The sequence below is a fragment of the Nerophis lumbriciformis genome, linkage group LG06, assembly GCF_033978685.3.
Source record: "Nerophis lumbriciformis linkage group LG06, RoL_Nlum_v2.1, whole genome shotgun sequence".
Lineage (NCBI taxonomy): Eukaryota > Metazoa > Chordata > Actinopteri > Syngnathiformes > Syngnathidae > Nerophis > Nerophis lumbriciformis.
In genome coordinates, this window is record NC_084553.2 from 42,046,406 (window position 1) to 42,070,794 (window position 24,389).

Genomic DNA, 24,389 nt, shown 5'->3' on the forward strand with positions numbered 1-24,389 from the left:
TTGCCGGCTAACGATGTGGATGACATTCAAACAAACACCCCGGCTTCAGAGCTCCTCTATTAAGTTGATATATGCGTGCATGAATACATTTGACAGACTTATTAAAATGTATGTTATTGAGTTAGACTGGAAGAAGTTCAATAATAACAACTTTGTTTTGTAGCACCAACAGAATTATTAACCTTATATATTTTCATTGTCACTTCTATTTGCCGTCTTGTTAGTTCAAGTCTTGCTCTCCACTGATGATGATGGTGAGGATGATGATGATGGGGGTGGCTTTCCTCAGCATGGAGATCACATGGGCGCATGGATCACGGGAGGCGACAGTTCAAGCAAATACATCGCGCCGCCGCATTTACCTTTTGCTGAACTCTCGTTATCATCGATGTCTCACCTCGCTGTCGTCTGACTGTGTGGAATCTGTTAGTCGGCAGCACACTTTTGGAAGTGGGTGGTCAGGAAAGCAGACAAGTAGCTCTTAGGCTTTAAGGTTTTTGTATTTGCTTGTCTCTTTGTGCATATGTTGGTGACACACATGCAGTAGCAATTTTCAAGCTGGGCGCCCTTACAACAATGTCTCATAAAGTACTGTAGTTAATAATTAGTTTGTTTACCTGCTTAAAGTAAGTAGACATATTTAAGGCAGATAATGCGCTCATGTGTTAATGATGATCCATCCATCCATTTTCTACCGCTTGTCCCGTTCGGGGTCGCGGGGGGTGCTGGAGCCTATCTTAACTGCATTCGGGCGGAAGGCGGTGTACACCCTGGACAAGTCGCCACCTCATCGCAGGGCCAACACAGATAGACAGACAACATTCACACTCACATTCACACACTAGGGCCAATTCAGTGTTGCCAATCTGTGATTGTTGTAAATTAAGCACTACTATCGCTGTAGTTTAAAAAAAGAAAAGAAAAAAAAAGCATTCCTAAAGTTGCATTGAGTGGGATCCGCCACCATGCGTGATGTCTGCAATCAGCGTAACCCCCCCCCCCCCCCCCCAAGGGTGCTGGGGATTGTTTTATGACAGGTTTATGACCCCCCCAGGAAGTGTGAGTGGACAGTGTGATTTTTGTTTTTATATTGACAATTTTTTTTTTTTTTTAAAAAGCCGTTATTACTCACTTCTTCTCCTAATCTGTCATTTTCCTATTGTGTATTTTGTTTTAAAAAGGTTGTAAATATTTAGGTCATATTTTATTTTATTTTATTTTATTTATGTTTTATTTTTTATTTTATTTAATTTTTTGTCCTGTCCAGCTTCTCAGGCAAATCATATAGTTGATGTAGATGCCCATATCGGCTGTTCAGATTTACTTTACAAAAGAGAAGTTTAGGATACTTCTCTTGTTGTCTTATTTGTATTTGACTTTATTAAATGTATTTATATTATCATTTGGTGCAGCCGGGCCGGAGCAGGAGGGGATAGAAAGAGAAGCAACCTCTATTAACCTTGTAGATTGTTATAGTAATAATAGGTTAAGCTTTGTCAGTGTGCCATGTGTTACCCAGTTTACCCTAGGGCAACAACGTTAATATATGTTTGATGAGTGTATGTATGCATATGTACTTGTATATGTACAGAATGTGTATATGTATGTTTGTACAGTGAATGTATATGTACAGTATGTGTATGTGTATGTTTGTACAGTGAATGTGCGTGTGGATGTACGAACTTTGAGTATGTAGATATGTATTTAGGTCATATTTAGTACCCTTGTGTGTGCATGAGTGACATTTTCACTTATGAGTGAAATTTTCACTTATAAAAAAACCCAAAAACAAACAAAAAACTCAAACACACTTCCTGAGGGGGGTCAAAAAACAATCCCCGCACCTTCCCCTGACCCCCCTTTTTTGGAGGTACATTATCTTCTTCTTACATCATTGCCTTGTTTTTTTTGTTTTTTTTCACAAGTGAAAATTTCAGTCATAAGTGAAAATGTCACTCATGCACGCACAAGGGTACTAAATATGACCTAAATAATTACAACCTTTTTAAAACAAAATACACAATAGGAAAATGAAATATTAAGAGAAGATGTGAGTAATAACGGATTAAAAAAAAAAAATAAATAAAAAAAACATTTAAAAAAATAGTCAATATAAAAACAAAAACCACACTGTCCACTCACATTTCCTGGGGGGTCATAAACCTGGGCGACCGGTGCAATGGATGTCGAGTGGATCTAGTTAATAATGTGAGAGTCCAGTCCATAGTGGGGCCAGCAGGGGATCATCTTGAGTGGAGACAGGTCAGCAGTGCAGAGACGTCCCCAACTGATGCACAGAGGAGTGGTCCCGACTTTGAACAGCAAGCGCGTCATCTGTGGTCACCTAATAACCTCGCCACGCAGGAGAGTGGGGCAGAGCAGAAAAGAGACGGCATTTACATTTTTTTAAAGCATTTTCTAAAACTTTTTGGGGCCTAAATGAAGTACTTTTAAGCAAAATAATGACTAAATAAAGAGAAAATATCAATACTGCAGTAGTATAGAGCGCTGTCTTGACCTGTAGCTCCTTGTCATGTCTTGTGTAGTTTTTGGGTTTATTTCATGTTGAACACTCTTATTTTGGTTTCATTTCCTCGGTGTGTTTGTTTTCCTGCAGTAACTTCACCCCTGCTTCTGAGCACTGTTCTCATGATTAGCAATTATGTTTTTCACCTGCTGCTAATTATTCCTTCAGGGCCTTACAAGCCATTCTCACGTTTTATGTGTTATGGATGTTTTTGCGCCACTATTTTTGTTTTTACTTTCTCTGTAGACTTAGCTTCATACACACAACTTCTCCTGTGCTTTTCTGTGTATTACCCTACTGCACTCTATTTTTGTTTTGTACTTTTGTGCATGAAATACTCTTTACCTGCACGCTGCCTCTTGCTTCCGCATTTTGCTCAGTATCGTAGCCACTGATTACTATATTGGTTTAAAATAGTGTAACTAAAATGTTTTATTTCATGTCTAGAGGGCACCGATAATGTTGAAAAACCTATTTTGAAGATCGTAAACATGTTTTTTTAATGCCCTTGCTATGGTACTGTATTTGATTTATAATTAATAATCCCTACTTCGTGGAAATGTGTTGTGCGTTAATTGTAATGGTTCAGCGGAGAAGTGGATAAATATGCCTTTAAATACGCCTTAGCCTTTATTATTAATATAATAAAATGACGTGTGTAATAAATCCAAAGGTGTATGGTGTGACTATGTGGTGGGTGACTAGCTGGTGGGTGTTACCGTACAATGTTGAAGGTGCGTGTTGTGAGAGATGCGGAAGTCCAGAAGGGGCAAGGCAGGCTCGGAGGTCCGTGGGCAAGAGGTCAAGGGCAGGAGCGAGGCGTCGGAGTCCATGTCCAGGCGAGAGGTCGAGATCCAGGAAGGCAGCAATAAGGCCAGAGGGAATCCGGGGAGACGAGACACACAGCTCGAATCCAGGGAACGAAGAGGAGTTGCAGGATGACGACACGGGACAAGACACAATGAGCACAGAGGAGGGGAAACACAGAGAGCGAGTAGACACATGAAAAGGAGCTAGAGATGTGTGGGCCTACTCAGTGGCCTAGTGGTTGGAGTGTCCGCACTGAGATCGGTAGGTCGGGAATTCAAACCCCGGCCGAATCATACCAAAGACTAGTGATGGGTCCGGCAACACCGATGCATCGGCGCATGCGTCGAGCTCATAGAGCAAAACCCTGTGCCGGTGCGCGTACCGCTTTTAGAAAGTCACGTGACCGATCATGCGCTGTTTTGGTCACGTGACCGATACGCGAACTGTGTCGCACTGACGCCTCCTCTGTGCCCTGTGAGCGGGTCTTTTATACAGCCGGTGAAATAATAACTAAGAAGAGAAATCGTCTAAAATGTAATACGGCGGAAAAACTTTTTTTTTTTCTTTTTTTTTTTTATAAAAATGTGTAAAAAATTAAATTAAAAAAAATTCCCAGTCCACAATCATCCACAACACGTTCTCTTAGATTTCCATGTTATGATACATGTTCACATTATTTATTGACTGTATCTAAAAAAGATAAAAATATATTTTTATTTAAATGAAGATATGAAATAATCCTAAATTAAATACAATGACTTGGTTTATATTATTGTATATACTAGGGCAGGGGTCACCAACGCCGTGCCCGCGGTCACCAGGGAGCCCGTAAGGACCAGATCAGTCGCCCGCTGTCCTGTTCTAAAAATAGCTCAAAGAGCAGCACTTACCAGTGAGCTGCCTCTATTTTTTAAATTTTATTTATTTACTAGCAAGCTGGTCTCGCTTTGCTCGACATTTTTAATTCTAAAAGAGACAAAACTCAAATAGAATTTGAAAATCCAAGAAAATATTTTAAAGACTTGGTCTTCACTTGGAATAAGCGGTAGAAAATGGATGGATGGATGGGTCTTCACTTGTTTAAATAAATTCATTTATTTTTTACTTTGCTTCTTATTACATTTAGAAATACAATTTTAGAGAAAAAATACAACCTTAAAAATGATTTTAGGATTTTTAAACAAATATACCTTTTTACCTTTTAAATTTCTTCCTCTTCTTTCCTGACAATTTAAATCAATGTTCAAGTAAATTTATTTATTTTTTATTGTAAAGAATAATACATATTTTAGCTTCTGTTTTTTCGACGAAGAATATTTGTGAAACATTTCTTCAAACTTACTATGATTGAAATTCAAAAAAAATATTCTGGCAAATCTAGAAAATCTGTAGAATCAAATTTAAATCTTATTTCAAAGTATTTTGAATTTCTTTTAAAATTTTTGTTCTGGAAAATCTAGAAGAAATACTGATTTGTCTTTGTTAGAAATATAGCTTGGTCCAATTTGTTAAATATTCTAACAAAGTGCAGATTGGATTTTAACCAATTTAAAACATGTCATCAAAATTCTAAAATTTATCTTAATCAGGAAAAATTACTAATGATGTTCCATAAATTATTTTTTTAATTTTTTCAAAAAGATTCAAATAAGCTAGTTTTTCTCTTCTTTTTGTCGGTTGAATTTTGAATGATAAAGATAAAATATGTTTCAAAATTTTATTTTAAATTTTTTCTTGTTTTCTCCTCTTTTAAACCGTTCAATTAAGTGTTTTTTTCATCATTTATTCTCTACAAAAAACTTTCCGTAAAAGGGAAAAAAAATGTACGACGGAATGACAGACAGAAATACCCATTTTTTTATATACATAAATTTATTTATTTAGCTATTCTTGTTTAAATCACACTTACGTGTAACTTACAAATGACAATATATTTATTTATTTAAGTGTGTATCAAACTGGTAGCCCTTCGCATTAATCAGTACCCAAGAAGTAGTTTTTGGTTTCAAAAAGGTTGGTGACCCCTGTACTAGGGCATAAAATCAGTGTCAGTTGAGTCGGTCCATAGGTTGCCTGTAGGGATTTTTAATGTCCAGCAGATGTCAGTATTTAGTGACACAGTATCGACACAGTATCAATACAGTTTTGCAATGTGTCGAAACGCTTCATGACGCCTCATCAACCCATCACTACCAAAGACTATAAAAATGGGACCCATTACCTCCCTGCTTGGCACTCAGCATCAAGGGTTGCAAAAATTATTCCCGGGCGCGGCCACCACTGCTGCCCACTGCTCCCCTCACCTCCCAGGGGGTGATCAAGGGGATAAGTCAAATGCAGAGGACAAATTTCACCACACCTAGTGTGTGTGTGACAATCATCGGTACTTTAACTTAACTTAATACATGTAGCTACGTTCTGGCACTGGAACGCAGGACACGCTGGCTTAAGAAAGGCGTCAAGCTCTCATCAGCGACAGGTGTGCAGATTGCAGATTGAGTGCAGCCGAGGCGCGGCCGCAGCAGGAGAGGAACGTCCGTGGGCGTGTCCGGAGACGCGCTCAGAGGAGCGCACAGAAGAATAAGAGGCGGCAGGTGCTTGAGCCGTAACATTAACAAGTTAAAGTTAAAGTACCAATGATTGTCACACACACTAGGTGTGGCGGAATTATTCTCTGCATTTGACCCACCACCCTTGATCACCCTCATGGGAGGTGAGGAGAGCAGTGAGCAGCAGCAGTGGTCGCGCCCGGGAATAATTTTTGGTGATTTAATGTCTGGAACCAATTAACAGGAACAAGGACTGCAATGACAAGTTGTATGATTATTACAACTCACATTTATGTCAGCACTATTTTGCGAAAAAAAAAAAAAAAATCTCAACATAAAAGTATATATTTTTTAAACTAAGAAAATATTTAGCAGGGGTTTAAGAATGTTTTATGGAGTCTTCAGCCCCCTGAACACTCCATTCAAGAGTATCACGATAATAATAACAAGTTATATAAAAATAAACAAAAACTGAGGCCACAAACAAGATCTTGTTAAGGGCCACACAAAGCCTGCTGATGACTATTGGAATGAATCATGGGCTAAAATGTGTTTGTCATTGTTGGCGTGCATGAAGTTGAAGAGCGGGCAACATTTGGCGTGTGACTTATTCATGAAGATGACAGGATGCTTGTGAACAGCGGTGAGAACAGAACTCAGATCAGAGCGCCCGCCTCCTCCTGCACCTGTCAGTCTAACTCTTCTTCACTTCCTTCAATCTCCTTTGCTTTGTCTTCTTCTTCTCTCACCTTTCTTTCACGTCACCAGTCTGTGCCGACCAGGGGCCGTATATGAACACTTTCACCTGGCTATAAATAGTCCCTCTGTTGGCAGGTTTCAAACTAATTGGACTGTGCTCTGGCCCTCACTTTCATGGTCAGGTGTGGCCCCTCCTACCTTGTTTCATGACTAATTAGGCACATTAAAGTCTGGTGTTGAGGCCAAATTTCTCATGCGAATGTGGTGGCTGTCATCATGCCGCTGCGAGGGCAGGTTAAAAAGACATTTATTTTGTCGTTCATGAGCCGTTATAAAGGTGTTTAACAAGCTCCTTCCGCACCAAACTCACCGAAGCGTGCTTTTATGGACGTACAACAAACTTTTTCCACAAAATTGAAAGCACAGAATTATCAAATATCTCAGCAAGATGAATAATTAAGATTCAAGGGATACATATTGTTAGGGTTTCTTCACTCCACCAGATGGCTGAATTAAGTTTTGAACCAACGCCACCTCTGGCTAAATTGGGGGCCTAAGCAGAATTTTATTTGGAAGCCCCCATATTACAAGATTTTTCACACTTTTTTAAGACTTCAAATATTATTTATGAGAAACAATTTTTTATAGTTTCTTAACCAAACTTGAAGGCAAGGCAACTTTATTTGTATAGCACTTTTCATACACAAGGCAGACTCAAAGTGCTTCACAGACAACAAAGTGAAATGAAAGAAAATAAAAGCGAAATTTAAAATGCAGACAATAAAAATAAAAACAGTGCGGACGTTAAAAGTTAAAAGATTAAAAGAATTAGCTGAAAGCTAAGGTGAACATAAAAGTTTTCAGTCTAGTTTTAAAAGTAGTGGGGTGGGTGGGGGGTTTGGGGTGTTATGGTATTTTTTTTTTTTTTTGTCATAAAGAAATACACTCATGTGTGCTTACGGACTGTATCCCTGCAGACTGTATTGATCTATATTGATATATAATGCATATATTGTGTTTTTTATGTTGCTTTAATTTTTTTTAAAAAGTACAATTTTTTATTTAATTTTTAAAATTGTTTTGCAAATATTTTTATTGAATTTTACAGTTAAAATCACATTTAACAGTCATACTTTTCTCACGCAAAGCCTTCATACAATCACACATCCACTCATACACACTCACATGCACACTTGAGGAGAGAGGTGCACTTAAACTTTAACAAATCAAGGTTTACAGTATAAACATTATTAGAAAAAATACCCAGATATTGTATATATATCCATCCATCCCGCTCTGGCTCTGGATCAGCAGGCTATCCAGACCATAGCAAGGTGGATGAACATTCCTCGGCATCAAGGATCCTCAGGAAGTGATCCCAAGATCACCTCTCGAGGACTTCTCCACCGTTCACACTTAAAAAAGAAAAGGAAAGTCACAGAGGTTGATCAGATTCAAAACAATACAAAATAAGTCACAAAAAAAAACCAAATAAATAAGCAAGTAAACCGTGGCAAAGCCATGTCAGAAGTAACAAAAAAAACAAACAATAAAAACAATAATAGTGTAGGATCAATACAGAAAATAATAAAGATTTTTATTTTTATTTTATTTTATTTTTATTTCTTGTGCGGCCGGTACCAATCGGTCCGCGGACCGGTGGTTGGGGACCACTGATCTAGACGGCTTATATAGTGAATGTAATTTGATGCTTGTTTTGTACTAAAACTTATTCATGGGCAATACATTGTTCAATAATTATTAACATTAACATCAATTAATAAGGCTTCCTAACTTAACTCTGACCAGAATTTGATCCAGCAGAACCTTGTGGGGAAACTTCACATTATATTCTTATCAGTAAAAAGTATTTGGCCACCCATCCAAATGATCAGAATCAGGTGTCCTAATCACTTGTATACACAGGTGTATAAAATGAAGCACTGAGGCATGGAGACTGTTTCTACAAACATTTGTGAAAGAATGGGCCGCTCTCAGGAGCTCAGTGACTTCCAGCGTGGGACTGTCATAGGATGCCATTTTTGCAACAAATCCGGTCGTGAAATTTCCTCGCTCCTAAATATTCCAAAGTCAACTTTATTATAAGAAAATGGAAGAGTTTGGGAACAACAGCAACTCAGCCACCAAGTGGTAGGCCACGTAAACTGACAGAGAGGGGTCAGCGGATGCTGAAGCGCATAGTGCAAAGATGTCGCCGACTTTCTGTTGTTACAGAGCTCCAAAACTTCATGTGACCTTCCAATTAGCCCACGTACAGTACGCAGAGAGCTTCATGGAATGGGTTTCCATGGCTGACAGCTGCATCTAAGCCATGCATCACCATGTCCAATGCAAAGCGTCGAATGCAGTGGTGGAAAGCACGTCGCCACTGGACTCTAGAGCAGTGGAGACACCTTCTCTGGAGTGATGAATCATGCTTTTCCATCTGGCAATCTGATGGACGAGTCTGGGTGTGGAGGTTGCCAGGAGAAGAGTACATTTCGGACTGCATTGTGCCAAGAGTGAAATTTGGCGGAGGAAGAATTATGGTGTGGGTTGTTTTTCAGGAGTTGGACTTTGTCCCTTAGTTCCAGTGAAAAGAACTTTGAATGCTCCAGGATACCAAAACATTTTGGACAATTCCATGCTCCCAACCTTGTGGGAACAGTTTGGAGCGGGCCCCTTCCTCCTCCAACATGACTGTGCACCAGTGCACAAAGTAAGGTCCATAAAGACATGGATGACAGAGCCTGGTGTGGATGAACTTGACTGGCCTGCACAGAGTCCTGACCTGAACCCAATAGAACACCTTTGGGATGAATTAGAACGGAGACTGAGAGCCAGGCCTTCTCGACCAACATCAGTGTGAGACCTCACCAATGCGCTTTTGGAACAATGGTTGAAAATGCCTATAAACACACTCCGCAACCTTGTGGACAGCCTTCCCAGAAGAGTTGAAGCTGTAATAGCTGCAAAAGGTAGACCGACATCATATTGAACCCTATGGGTTAGGAATGGGATGGCACTTAAAGTTCATATGTGAGTCATGGCAGGTGGCCAAATACTTTTGGCAATATATTGTATGTCTGTGGTAACATTTCAAATGACTTCAAAGACTTTGAAGATTATTAATTTGAAAAAGTTTTTTTGTATACTTTTTAAAGCTGTTGTTTTGCTAAAAAAAAAAAAAATCAAAAATGTATTAAATTTGACGCATGTTTTTGTCAAATTTTTTTCATGTTTTGTCAAGTTTTGCCACCTCCGGGCCTGGCTCCAGGCACGATGGCGAGCGCCTGGTGGCCGGGCCTGTCCCCATGGGGCCCGGCCGGGCACAGCCCGAAGAGGCAACGTGGGTCCCCCCTCCAATGGGCTCACCACCCATAGCAGGGGCCATAGAGGTTGGGTGCAGTGTGAGCTGGGCGGCAGCCGAGGGCAGGGCACTTGGTGGTCCGATCCTCGGCTACATAAGCTGGCTCTTGGGACGTGGAACGTCACTTCGCTGGGGGGGAAGGAGCCTGAGCTAGTGCGTGAGGTGGAGAAGTTCCGGCTAGATATAGTCGGACTCACTTCGACGCACAGCAAGGGCTCTGGAACCACTTCTCTTGAGAGGGGCTGGACTCTCTTCCACTCTGGCGTTGCCGGCAGTGAGAGGCGACGGGCTGGGGTGGCAATTCTTGTTGCCCCTCGGCTCAAAGCCTGCACGTTGGAGTTCAACCCGGTGGACGAGAGGGTAGCTTCCCTCCGCCTTCGGGTGGGGGGACGGGTCCTGACTGTTGTTTGCGTTTACGCGCCAAACAGCAGCTCAGAGTACCCACCCTTTTTGGATTCACTCGAGGGAGTACTGGAGAGTGCTCCCCCGGGTGATTCCCTCGTTCTACTGGGGGACTTCAACGCTCATGTTGGCAGCGACAGTGAAACCTGGAGAGGTGTGATTGGGAAGAATGGCCGCCCGGATCTGAACCCGAGTGGTGTTCTGTTATTGGACTTTTGTGCTCGTCACAGATTGTCGATAACAAACACCATGTTCAAACATAAGGGTGTCCATATGTGCACTTGGCACCAGGACACCCTAGGCCGCAGTTCCATGATCGACTTTGTAGTTGTGTCATCGGATTTGCGGCCTCATGTTTTGGACACTCGGGAGAAGAGAGGGGCGGAGCTTTCTACCGATCACCACCTGGTGGTGAGTTGGCTGCGATGGTGGGGGAGGATGCCGGACAGACCTGGCAGGCCCAAACGCATTGTGAGGGTTTGCTGGGAACGCCTGGCAGAGTCTCCTGTCAGAGAGAGTTTCAATTCCCACCTCCGGAAGAACTTTGAACATGTCACGAGGGAGGTGCTGGACATTGAGTCCGAGTGGACAATGTTCCGTACCTCTATTGTCGAGGCGGCCGATTGGAGCTGTGGCCGCAAGGTAGTTGGTGCCTGTCGTGGCGGTAATCCTAGAACCCGTTGGTGGACGCCGGCGGTGAGGGATACCGTCAGGCTGAAGAAGGAGTCCTATCGGGTTCTTTTGGCTCATGGGACTCCTGAGGCAGCAGACAGGTACCGACAGGCCAAGCGGTGTGCGGCTTCAGCGGTCGCGGAGGCAAAAACTCGGACATGGGAGGAGTTCGGGGAGGCCATGGAAAAAGACTTCCGGACGGCTTCGAAGCAATTCTGGACCACCATCCGCCGCCTCAGGAAGGGGAAGCAGTGCAGTGTCAACACCGTGTATGGTGGGGATGGTGCTCTGCTGACCTCGACTGCCGATGTTGTGGATCGGTGGAGGGAATACTTCGAAGACCTCCTCAATCCTACCAGCACGTCTTCCTATAAGGAAGCAGGGCCTGGGGAATCTGTGGTGGGCTCTCCTATTTCTGGGGCTGAGGTTGCCGAGGTAGTTAAAAAGCTCCTCGGTGGCAAGGCCCCGGGGGTGGATGAGATCCGCCCGGAGTTCCTTAAGGCTCTGGATGTTGTGGGGCTGTCTTGGTTGACAAGACTCTGCAACATCGCGTGGACATCGGGGGCGGTACCTCTGGATTGGCAGACCGGGGTGGTGGTTCCTCTCTTTAAGAAGGGGAACCGGAGGGTGTGTTCCAACTATCGTGGGATCACACTCCTCAGCCTTCCCGGTAAGGTCTATTCAGGTGTACTGGAGAGGAGGCTATGCCGGATAGTCGAACCTCGGATTCAGGAGGAACAGTGTGGTTTTCGTCCTGGTCGTGGAACTGTGGACCAGCTCTATACTCTCGGCAGGGTCCTTGAGGGTGCATGGGAGTTTGCCCAACCAGTCTACATGTGCTTTGTGGACTTGGAGAAGGCATTCGACCGTGTACCCCGGGAAGTCCTGTGGGGAGTGCTCAGAGAGTATGGGGTAACGGACTGTCTTATTGTGGCAGTTCGCTCCCTGTATAATCAGTGTCAGAGCTTGGTCCGCATTGCCGGCAGTAAGTCTGACACGTTTCCAGTGAGGGTTGGACTCCGCCAAGGCTGCCCTTTGTCACCGATTCTGTTCATAACCTTTATGGACAGAATTTCTAGGCGCAGTCAGGGCGTTGAGGGGATCTGGTTTGGTGGCTGCAGGATTAGGTCACTGCTATTTGCAGATGATGTGGTCCTGATGGCTTCCTCCGGCCAAGATCTTCAGCTCTCACTGGATCGGTTCGCAGCCGAGTGTGAAGCGACTGGGATGGGAATCAGCACCTCCAAGTCCGAGTCCATGGTTCTCTCCCGGAAAAGGGTGGAGTGCCATCTCCGGGTTGGGGAGGAGATCTTGCCCCAAGTGGAGGAGTTCAAGTACCTCGGAGTCTTGTTCACGAGTGGGGGAAGAGTGGATCGTGAGATCGACAGGCGGATCGGTGCGGCGTCTTCAGTAATGCGGACGCTGTATCGATCCGTTGTGGTGAAGAAGGAGCTGAGCCGGAAGGCAAAGCTCTCGATTTACCGGTCGATCTACGTTCCCATCCTCACCTATGGTCATGAGCTTTGGGTCATGACCGAAAGGACAAGATCACGGGTACAAGCGGCCGAAATGAGATTCCTCCGCCGAGTGGCGGGGCTCTCCCTTAGAGATAGGGTGAGAAGCTCTGTCATTCGGGGGGAGCTCAAAGTAAAGCCGCTGCTCCTCCACATCGAGAGGAGCCAGATGAGGTGGTTCGGGCATCTGGTCAGGATGCCACCCGAACGCCTCCCTAGGAAGGTGTTTCGGGCACGTCCGACCGGTAGAAGGCCACGGGGAAGACCCAGGACACGCTGGGAAGACTATCTCTCCCGGCTGGCCTGGGAACGCCTCGGGATCCCCCGGGAGGAGCTGGACGAAGTGGCTGGGGAGAGGGAAGTCTGGGCTTCCCTGCTTAAGCTGCTGCCCCCGCGACCCGACCTCGGATAAGCGGAAGAAGATGGATGGATGGATGGATGGCATGTTTTGTATTAAAACAAAATCATGGGAAAGAAATAACAACAAAACAACAACTTTAACATCATAAAACCTATATTTGTAAACTTTCCCAACAAGTATTACTGGGATTCGAACGCAAGACACGCATTGACGTTTTTCACCAGTGACTGAGCAGGAAGGGGCTGGGATTAACATAAGATAAATGAACTTGCTTTACATTGCCTTGCCTAATTTAAAACAGTTAACTATTGAAATGATGCATATTTTTGAAAATTGACCTATTGTACAGTACATAAAATGGCTTAGATTTTCGAAACATACTCATACCTGAGAATCTAGTTGAATCCTAAATTGTTTTATTTTGAAATTCATTGTGGGTTTGTATGAAGGCTACATCATAAACAATTTACATCTAGACAAATACTGTCATGGCAGTAAGTACACATTTTGACATTTAAATGTACAATCATTATTAAAATATTTTGTCAACAATTTTTTTTAAATACATGTTGTATGTTTCCACTGCCAACATAACTGCACTGCACTGTACTATAACACCTTTGTTTTAGGGTACCAACTGAAGTTGTAAGGTACCTAAAGAGTACCACAGGGAATGAAAAGTGTGTCATTTTAGTGATGAGATTAATTATTATTTTTTATGTTTGTGTGTTAGTAATTTTATTACAAACCCCAATTCCATATGAGTTGGGAAATTGTGTTAGATGTAAATATAAACGGAATACAATGATTTGCAAATCATTTTCAATCCATATTCAGTTGAATATGCTACAAAGACAACATATTTGATGTTCAAACTGATAAACATTTTTTTTTTTTGCAAATAATCATTAATCATTAACTTTAGAATTTGATGCCAGCAACACGTGACAAAGAAGTTGGGAAAGGTGGCAATAAATACTGATAAAGTTGAGGAATGCTCATCAAACACTTATTTGGAACATCCCACAGGTGTGCAGTCTAATTGGGAACAGGTGGGTGCCATGATTGGGTATAAAAACAGCTTCCCAAAAAATGCTCAGTCTTTCACAAGAAAGGATGGGGCGAGGTACACCCCTTTGTCCACAACTGCATGAGCAAATAGTCAAACAGTTTAAGAACAACGTTTCTCAAAGTGCAATTGCAAGAAATTTAGGGATTTCACCATCTACGGTCCATCATATCATCAAAAGGTTCAGAGAATCTGGAGAAATCCCTCCACGTAAGCGGCATGGCGGGAAACCAACATTGAATGACCGTGACCTTCGATCCCTCAGACGGCACTGTATCAAAAAACAACATCAATCTCTAAAGGATATCACCTTCAGAAAACCACTGTCACTAAATACAGTTTGTCGCTACATCTGTAAGTGCAAGTTAAAGCTCTACTATGCAAAGCAAAACCCATTTATCAACAACATCCAGAAACGCCGCCGGCTTCTCTGGGCCCGAGATCATCTAAGATGGACTGATGCAAAGTGGAAAAGTGTTCTGTGGTCTGACGAGTCCACATTTCAGATTGTTTTTGGAAATATTCGACATCGTGTCATCCGGACCAAAGGGGAAGCGAACCATCCAGACTGTTATCGACGCAAAGTTCAAAAGCCAGCATCTGTGATGATATGGGGGTGTATTAGTGCCCAAGGCATGGGTAACTTCCACATCTGTGAAGGCACCATTAATGCTGAAAGGTACATACAGGTTTTGGAACAACATATGCTGCCATCTAAGCACCGTATTTTTCATGGACGCCCCTGCTTATTTCAGCAAGACAATGCCAAGCAACATTCAGCACGTGTTACAACAGCGTGGCTTTGTAAAAAAAGAGTGCGGGTACTTTCCTGGGCCGCCTGCAGTCCAGACCTGTCTCCCATCGAAAATGTGTGGCGCATTATGAAGCGTAAAAGGTGATGTAACACAGTGGTGAACATGCCTTTTCCCAACTACTTTGGCACGTGTTGCAGCCATGAAATTCTAAGTTGATTATTATTTAAAAAAAAAAATAAAGTTTGTGAGTTTGAACATCAAATATCTTGTCTTTGTAGTGCATTCAATTGAATATGGGTTGAAAAGGATTTGCAAATCATTGTATTCCGTTTATATTTACATCTAACACAATTTCCCAACTCATATGGAAACGGGGTTTGTACTTTTAGGATGCATTTTCAAAATCAGGCAGCAAGAGAGAGTATTGCAGTTTCCTGTCGCTAAGTAGGTGTTTGTGGTGTAAAAACAGCGGCACAAGGCTGTTTAAAGCACACGTCTGGGTGCCTCCTAATGGCAACAAAACCACCACAGTCTGCTGGCTCCAACTGAACTTTTGGTGACAGCAGGGAGGCATCATCACTGGGAATCTACGTTGTGTGTCCCGACACACGTCTGGCCTCAATAATTCAGCCCTTCTCACTTTCCCTCCGTTGCACCCTCTTAACTCGCTTGTGACACTTTTAGTACAAACCAAAAAGTTTGGATTTTGTTGTTCTCTGCTTACACACTTGTCGCCATATTTGTGTTGTTTTATTGATTTTGTGCATCTTACATGTTGTGTTGTGTCTTTACTCTCACCTGACACGTCACCATGCTTCTCCTCCTGGAGATTGACATTCTTAAAAATGCTTGAATTTTAGATGGATATATAATTTTAGATATGTTTTTTGATTATTTAAGGGCTTTAAAGGCCTACTGAAACCCACTACTACCGACCACGCAGTCTGATAGTTTATATATCAATGATGAAATCTTAACATTGCAACACATGCCAATACGGCCGGGTTAGCTTACTAAAGTGCAATTTTAAATTTCGCGCGAAATATCCTTCTGAAAACGTCTCGGTAGGATGACGCCTGCGCGTGACGTCACGGATTGTAGAGGACATTTTGGGACAGCATGGTGGCCAGCTATTAAGTCGTTTGTTTTCATCGCAAAATTCCACAGTATTCTGGACATCTGTGTTGGTGAATCTTTTGCAATGTGTTCAATGAACAATGGAGACAGCAAAGAAGAAAGCTGTAGGTGGGAAGCGGTGTATTGCGGCAGGTGTTGTGCCGGATAACGCACCCCCGCCGTAGAATGCACCCCTTGACTGTTGTGCCGGACAACACAGCCGGTGTTTCATTGTTTACATTCCCGGAAGATGACAGTCAAGCTTTACCATTGGCCTGTGGAGAACTGGGACAATAGAGACTCTTACCAGGAGGACTTTGAGTTGGATGCGCAGACGCGGTACCGTGAGTACGCATGCAGCTGCGGCTTCCAAACATTTGATCGCTTGCCCGTACGTGCGTGCCGCTATGTGCATGTCACGTACGTAACTTTGGGGACTTTGGGGAAATATATGTGCTGTATGAACTTTGGGGAGGTGAACGGTACTTTGGGCTCTGGGATTGAGTGTGTTGTGCAGGTGTTTGAGTTGTATTGGCGGGTTGTATGGACGGGAGGGGGGAGGTGTTTGTTATGCGGGATTAATTTGTGGCATATTAAATATAAGCCTGGTTGTGTTGTGGCTAATAGAGTATACATATGTCTTGTGTTTATTTACTGTTTTAGTCATTCCCAGCTGAATATCAGGTCCCACCCGCCTCTCACAGCATCTTCCCTATCTGAATCGCTCCCACTGCCCTCTAGTCCTTCACTCTCACTTTCCTCATCCACAAATCTTTCATCCTCGCTCAAATTAATGGGGAAATCGTCGCTTTCTCGGTCCGAATCGCTCTCGCTGCTGGTGGCCATGATTGTAAACAATGTGCGGATGTGAGTAGCTCCACAACCTGTGACGTCACGCTACTCGTCTGCTACTTCCGGTACAGGCAAGGCTTTTTTATCAGCGACCAAAAGTTGCAAACTTTATCGTCGATGTTCTCTACTAAATCCTTCCAGCAAAAATATGGTAATATCGCGAAATGATCAAGTATGACACATAGAATGGACCTGCTATCCCCGTTTAAATAAGAAAATCGCATTTCAGTAGGCCTTTAAAACGTGGTAGCTATACAGCATGTCTCAAATACACTTTTTCTGCACTTCTCTTTAATTTATTACTATTTACGTTTTAATTATTAAATATATTATTTATTTTATAACTAATTATTTATTTCTATAACTGAATATCTTAAAAATTAATAGCATAATTCAAGTATTTATACCATTACATCATCCAATTTGGATATAATACGTATAAACTTCAAATGAATAATGGAAAAATAAATAATCTGTTCCAGAGACAATCATTCGTTCATTCTGTTCAAATTCCCTTGTGACGGACAGTTTGACCATCTAAAAACATATTGTTTTTTTCTTAATTTTGTTAGGATTTTAATGTTTTTAACACTCTTAAAAGTAAAGAGTAAAGCATTTATAATATAAATCAGTAAAACAGTGAAATACTTTTGGTCGTTGATGAACTACAAAGTTTGCCTGATTTGGGAAATTCTTAAAGGGGGACCTACATTAAAACACACTTTTTTGTTGTCTAGATCAGTGGTTTTCAAACTTTTTTCACCAAGTTAAAAACACATGGCTCTCCATGTGCCACTATAATGACCAAAATATAAAAAACAGGCAAAGGTTTTATTAAATATTTTTGGTCATTAAACATTACACACAGTTTGAACAGTAACACTGTGTTTTAATATTTAATTAAGTGATTGTTTGGTGTACCACGAGATGGAACCCGCGTACCACTTGTGGTACATGTACCACAGTTTGAGAATCCCTGGTCTAACTAATATGAATTGCATATGCTTTAGTGTAAATTTCACAGTCACATTTATAACCTACTTTTTTGGGTATGTCAGCAAATAGTTTGTGTTTGGATAAATCCCAGATCGCAAATAAAACCCAAAATGTATCTTTTAAAAAAATGTACACTATTTAAATATATATCTTGAAGACGAACATCACCACCTCTTTTTTTTTCACGGTCGAAAATAACTTAATTCCTTTAATAAACCCCGAGGGGAAATTAAGATTTTAAGCACAATCCCATTCAAGAGCAGACAAACATCACAGGGAGACAAGACAGGATCGCTGACGAGTCTGCCAACTTCCGACGCCAGTTACAAAAAAGGTGAGAAACCTGTTAACGCTGGGGAACATGGAAAAAAACCCTCATAGCCATAGCACACATAAACATGTGTGTAAGCGGGAAACATTAAAGAACACAAAGGACATTAAATACATTAAAAGAGCAGAGCTGATGCAACCAGCCTTTTCTACACACAGCCACAAAAGTAAAACAACAACAAATAAAAATAAATAAAATAAAAAAAAAACCTTGTAAAGCAGCATTTATGTCACTTTATGTTAGATGAAAATAATACTTTTTTTGGCTAATCCGACTTCGTACTTACTGGTCCATGCTGAAGGAACAGGGCAGGTGGGGGAGGCATTGAGTGAGAAGGTATAACAGCAGAGGGGAAGAGGCTGGTCGACAACAGACACAAGGATGACCATATAAGTACGTCCGTCTATCTGTGACATCACAAAGCGAAACAAAGCGTTCCGAGGCATCCGAAACCAGCACGCGTGAGCCTTATGATTGGCAACAACATTTATAAGTCAGTAAAGAGGAAAATCAACGTAAATCCCTTTTAAGTGTAAAACAAGTTCTTCTCGTCTCGTGTTCTTCTTCTCTAAATACCCGTTGAGGGGGAAAAGTGTCGCAAAAGGGCAGAATTTGATCGACTTCCGACTTTTACGACCTCAGAGGCTTCGCCATCTTCCTTTATGACGGCCTTGCCCTCACAGTACAGATAAATGTTATCCATTACCATCCTTTATCCCCAGTTCCTCTTTTACCAGAGACTCTCCTCACTATTACTCCTCCTCCGTCCTCAACAGCCTTTTACCTTTTTTCACAGCCACTATCGCTCTGCTCGCTGTCATGGCCCTTTGCTATCAACCAGCGATTGATTCAGTGGCAAGCACCCACCCACCTCTCCACTTAGTTCATACATAGGACGAGGGCTCCAATTGTGGCTGAAAGCTGAAGACAGCCAGAGCGGGTTGGCTGACAGAGGAGGGACAGGTGAAGAATGTCACTCTGCAGTATTCACAAAAAGAGTAATAGAATATTGGGAATAAATACAATTCTGCAGAAAGCAATGCAAAAATGGCTGCACGTGGATAAATGAAGACTCTTGTTTGCGAAGCTGGCAATGAGTAGAGAGGAAAAGGCGACACTTTCGTACTTTGCTACACTTTTTTTTCTTTCCTAAATCCAGTTCTGCAGTGGTTGTCAAACTTTTTTCACCAAGTAGCATCTCAGAAAACACTTGGCTTATCCAAATTCAAATATGGCAGCATAGCAGGTCTTTAATGTTCATTAAAAACTATTTACAGTCGGAAGGGGTCATTGGGCCCCATTCGTCACGGTTTACCTGACACATGAAACATGACAAATTGAGGGGGGAGCAGATGGCAATAGAGTGTTGAATATCTTAAAAGGTGTTTAGTGGCAAGTCCAACGTTGACCACTTTGTCCGTTTCTATGTAGAGTGGAGCTTTCCATCATTTTCAGCAGACTGCATTGCAAAACATTTAAACCCCGCCCTTTTCCTCCTATGCGAGATCCACCCAGAAATGTAGCCGTATGAATCCCTTCCCTACTGTTACAATATATTTAATATTTTTGCCCACTGTATGGTTGCACACAATTTGAACAGTAACACTGTGCTCGAATGTACGAACATTTCTTCGAGTCATAGAAATGACAAGGTAAGACAGTTCTGTTTGAAAACAATGCAAAAATGGCTGCACATAGATAAACGAATACTCTTGTTTGCGAGATGGCAATGAGCAGAGAGGAAATGGCGACACTTTCGTACTTTGCTACACGTTTTTTTTCCTAAATCCAGTTGTGCAGTGGTTGTCAAACTTTTTTCACCAAGTAGCACCTCAGAAAACACTTGGCTCTCCAAGTGCCACCATAATGACCAACATTCAAATACAGGAGCACAGTAGGTCTTTAATGTTCATTAAAAACAAGGCGGAGGTTCTATTTACAGTCGGAAGGGGTCATTTGGCCCCAATCGTCATGGTTTACCTGACACATGAAACATGACAAATTGAGGGGGGAGCAGATGGCAATAGAGTGTTGAATATCTTAAAAGGCGTTTAGTGACAATTCCAACGTTGACCACAGCGTCAGTTTCTATGTAGAGTAGAGCTTTCCAGCATTTTCAGCAGACTGCATTCCTAAATATTTAAACCCCCCCCCCCCCTTTTCCTCCCATGCGAGATCCACCCAGAAATTAATCCCTTTCCTACTGTTAAGTATTAAGTATATTTTTAATATTTTTGCCCACTGTATGGTTCCACACAATTTGAACAGTAACACTGCTTGAATGTAGGAACATTTCTTCGAGTGATAGAAATTACAAAGTAAGACAGTTCTGTTTGTGTCTTAATTGTTTTTAATGTTGGCGTTGACTACGGCCTACATTAGTCGGATTGTAAAGACTTCCATTGAAAGCTGATAAACCTTCGAGTTACGTCATTGCAATATTTAAATAAGGGATTCTTTGGCGTACCACTAGATGGAGCCCAAGTACCAGTTTAAAAAATATTGCAGTCGTGTTTCTGAATGGCCTTTTTTTAAAATGCTGGCACTCACAACTTCCTTTGGCCCCATGATGCCCTATTTTGTACTTGTACCAAAGTCTCCATTGTGTGGGAGTCTTTATTCGGGCACTCAATTGTGTAGAATGATACTTGGGCAAACGGATTGGTTTCTTATGACAACTCGGGGTGTGCTGATACAACTTTTTCACTTCCGATACGATACCGACATTGGAGCCTTGAGTGTTGGCCGATACCGATATTAATCTAATACAACATCAGCAGAAATCTTAGTATATAGTTGTGTTATTTTTGTAGTGTGCAATGCTTGAAAAGGCTTGATCAAGCGAAATCGTTCCGAGAACAATGGTATAGGTATGAAAAACACTAACCTTATGACGGATTTATACTTTTGATTTGTTTTTTTCTTCTTCACAATAATTTATTACTGTAAATTAAACTCATGACACAATAAGTTGAATGATGCAGACACGTTTGTTACTGAATACTATCTAATCTTCTGCCTTGGAGACTTTGTATCTGTAAATAATATGCAACTCTAATTATTTTATAGTTGTTTGTATTGACAAATGTTGTGTTTTAGACTGCAATATTATTCAATTAAGGACACTTACTATGTAAGTTTAGCTTGTGTGCTGTTGTGTGCTTAGCTGATGTGTAGCTGCTAGCTCTTAGTAACGTATAGCTTACCATGATTACCTTTTGTAAATGACTTCACTAAATACAACAACATACCAACCTTGTGTGCTTATTGGAGGGCATTTAGCTTCAAAGCAGCTGCAGTACTGCATGTATTGGAGATTATAGATGCATGCCAATATCATCCGCGACTTGTTTTTTTGCTGATATCGGACCGATATCTACATTAGATCAGATCGGGACACACCTATCAATAACTGAATCAGTGTACAAAATTTAGGGGCAAACTTTTGGCTAAAATGTACATTAAACTGAATAATAAAAAAGCGGTGTCGTACAAAATTGGAGGTACCACAGTTTTTACAAATAATTTGGCACCTCATAAGCTCCTGTATAATCCAAACACCCCGCAATAATTCCTCCATTGACGATAAAGTTCTTCTTTTAGTGAATATTTTATAGATCTACTTAAGAGTTTGTCAGCCTAAATTCACACTCAAGGTCATAAGACAATTATTGCACTTCATGTTTACTTATCCTGGTCTTTACCTCCTTATCTGCCTCTTCCACAAAATAAGGGCGCTGTTCGTGAATGCATGTTTGCTATTGCAAGTTTAAGAGAGGATTTTATTGACAAACACGAGCTGACCCTGACTGATGTTTGTCAATGCATCAATTGGGATGTTTGCAGGAATTGATTGGACATGTCTCAGCACCGCATAAACGATTCCACGCGGCTGAACAGTACTTTATATCACAGATTTAGACACAGTAAGCTACTTTTTAAAGAAATGAAAGAAACCGGAAATACAGTCCAGCTTTACGTGCTGACTTAAATGGGAACATTATCACAATTTCAGAAGGGTTAAAACCATTAAAAATCAGTTCCCAGTGGCTTATTTTTTTTTTCGAAGTTTTTTTCAAAATTTTACCCATCACGCAATATCCCTAAAAAAAGCTTCAAAGTGCCTGATTTTAACCATCGTTATATACACCCGTCCATTTTCCTGTGACGTCACACAGTGATGCCAATACAAACAAACATGGCACATAGAACAGCAAGGTATAGCGACATTAGCTCGGATTCAGACTCGGATTTCAGCGGCTTAAGCGATTCAACAGATTACGCATGTATTGAAACGGATGGTTGTAGTGTGGAGGCAGGTAGTGAAAACGAAATTGAAGAAGAAACTGAAGCTATTGAGCCATATCGGTTTGAACCGTATGCAAGCGAAACCGACGAAAACGACACAACAGCCAGCGACACGGGAGAAAGCGAGGACGAATTCGGCGATCGCCTTCTAACCAACGATTGGTATGTGTTTGTTTGGCATTAAAGGAAACTAACAACTATGAACATATATTTTTCCACGATTTCAACACTCAGGTTAACCATACCTAAATAGACACAAAATACTGCATTACACAAGACTACCCGAATGTACTCGAATGATTGAAAAAAAAAAAAGTTTTTAAGCTAAATTATTGGTAAACACAGTTTATGTATAATAATTTACGTAAAACCGCGAGTAATGAATAAAGTTTTCATCAATTAATATATTCTGTAGACATACCCTCATCCACTCTCTTTTCCTGAAAGCTGATCCGTCAAGTTTTGGAGTTGATGTCAGCATCTGCTTTGAATGTCGCAGGATATCCACACATTCTTGCCATCTCTGTCGTAGCATAGCTTTCGTCGGTAAAGTGTGCGGAACAGACTGACCATTTCGTCGGCTTTCTCCACAGCCTCGTATTTTGAACAAATTTCGTCCAATTTCTTGCCTTTTTCGCATCTTTGGGCCACTGGTGCAACTTGAATCCGTCCCTGTTCGTGTTGTTACACCCCCCGACAACACACCGACGAAAGTGAGAAAATGGCGGATTGCTTCCTGATGTGACGTCACAACGTGACGTCATCGCTCCGAGAGCGAATAATAGAAAGGCGTTTAATTTGCCAAAATTCACCCATTTAGAGTTCGGAAATCGGTTAAAAAAATATATGGTCTTTTTTCTGCAACATCAAGGTATATATTGACGCTTACATAGGTCTGGTGATAATGTTCCCCTTTAATGCACAATCAAGAGGGAACGCAGAGGTTTGCAGAGCAATACTGTCATCTACTGGCACTGTCAAGGTATTGATGGAATTAATTTTATATGTGTGACGTTTGGGCAGCACAAGAAGATATTTGGTTACGTCATATTTGCCAACCTTGAGACCTCCGAATTCGGTAGATGAGGGGGGGGGGGGGGGGGGTTGGGTAGTTTATATATATTTTCAAGTATTTCTTATATATATATATATATATATATCAATAATCCGTTCATGAATGAGTATATCCGTTTGGCCACCGTGTTCAATGGAGAGGTCTGATCTACAAAATGTGCAGGCAGCATACACCTTCCCCTTCCAGCTGTCCTGGATGAACTGACATTATTATTTCCAATCATTTTGGAACTTGCAAGCGTACTTCTTCATCTTAATCGTCGTCGCCATGTCTCTTCTTCGTTCTTCTGCTTCGTCTCTGTTATGTTTTTGGACATTACTACTTGCCGTAGTTTTGAAGCAATTGCATAATGGGAATCTGGATGTTGTGTGTCAGTGTATTAACGTGCCGGCTGGAATAAACACACTCTGAGAAATAGCTCCGTGCCTGCCTACTTTATGGGTTATAGATAAACCTATGGGTAACGGAGACATATATAATAGTCTCCTTTTCAGGTGAGAGAGGACGGTAAAGGCAGTGCCTTTAAGGCACGCCCCCAATATTGTTGTCCGGGTGGAAATCGGGAGAAATTCGGGAGAATGGTTGCTCCGGGAGATTTTCGGGAGGGACACTGAAATTCGGGAGTCTCCCGGGAAAATCGGGAGGGTTGGCAAGTATGGGCTATGTTTTTCTAAATTGACCTGAATATAAGACCACCCTTCATTTTCAAGATCCATTTATGGATATACAACGGAACCTCGATTTACGAACACCTCCATTTGCGACCTTTTCGGTTTACGCACCAAATATGCCTCTGTGTGTTCGGCGTACGAACTCTTCATTCATTCATTCCTTTATTTTGCATGCTGCTTGAAGCCATTAGGGACTTGACATCACTTCCCTTACGCTTGCATGGCCATTTTGAAGAGGCTGGGCCTACTACGTCACATCTGTTCACATCCTACGCACACGGACGCGGATATTTCGAAGAGCTTCGACGGCTA

The 24,389-nt window shown here is 41.8% G+C and overlaps 1 protein-coding gene and 1 long non-coding RNA gene across 4 annotated transcripts in view; one reads left to right on the forward strand and one right to left on the reverse strand.

Annotated features, from left to right (window-relative positions):
- The window catches only part of mdga1 (MAM domain containing glycosylphosphatidylinositol anchor 1), a 535,716-nt gene that overhangs the window by 42,712 nt on the left and 468,615 nt on the right, over positions 1-24,389 (forward strand). The gene's annotated exons all lie outside the window — the stretch shown is intronic.
- On the reverse strand, positions 1,229-18,361 carry LOC133608819 (uncharacterized). Its single transcript, XR_009815633.2, has 3 exons — positions 18,310-18,361; positions 7,849-8,000; positions 1,229-2,344 (listed from the first exon to the last, which is right to left on the reverse strand). It is a non-coding gene; the product is annotated as an uncharacterized lncRNA (long non-coding RNA).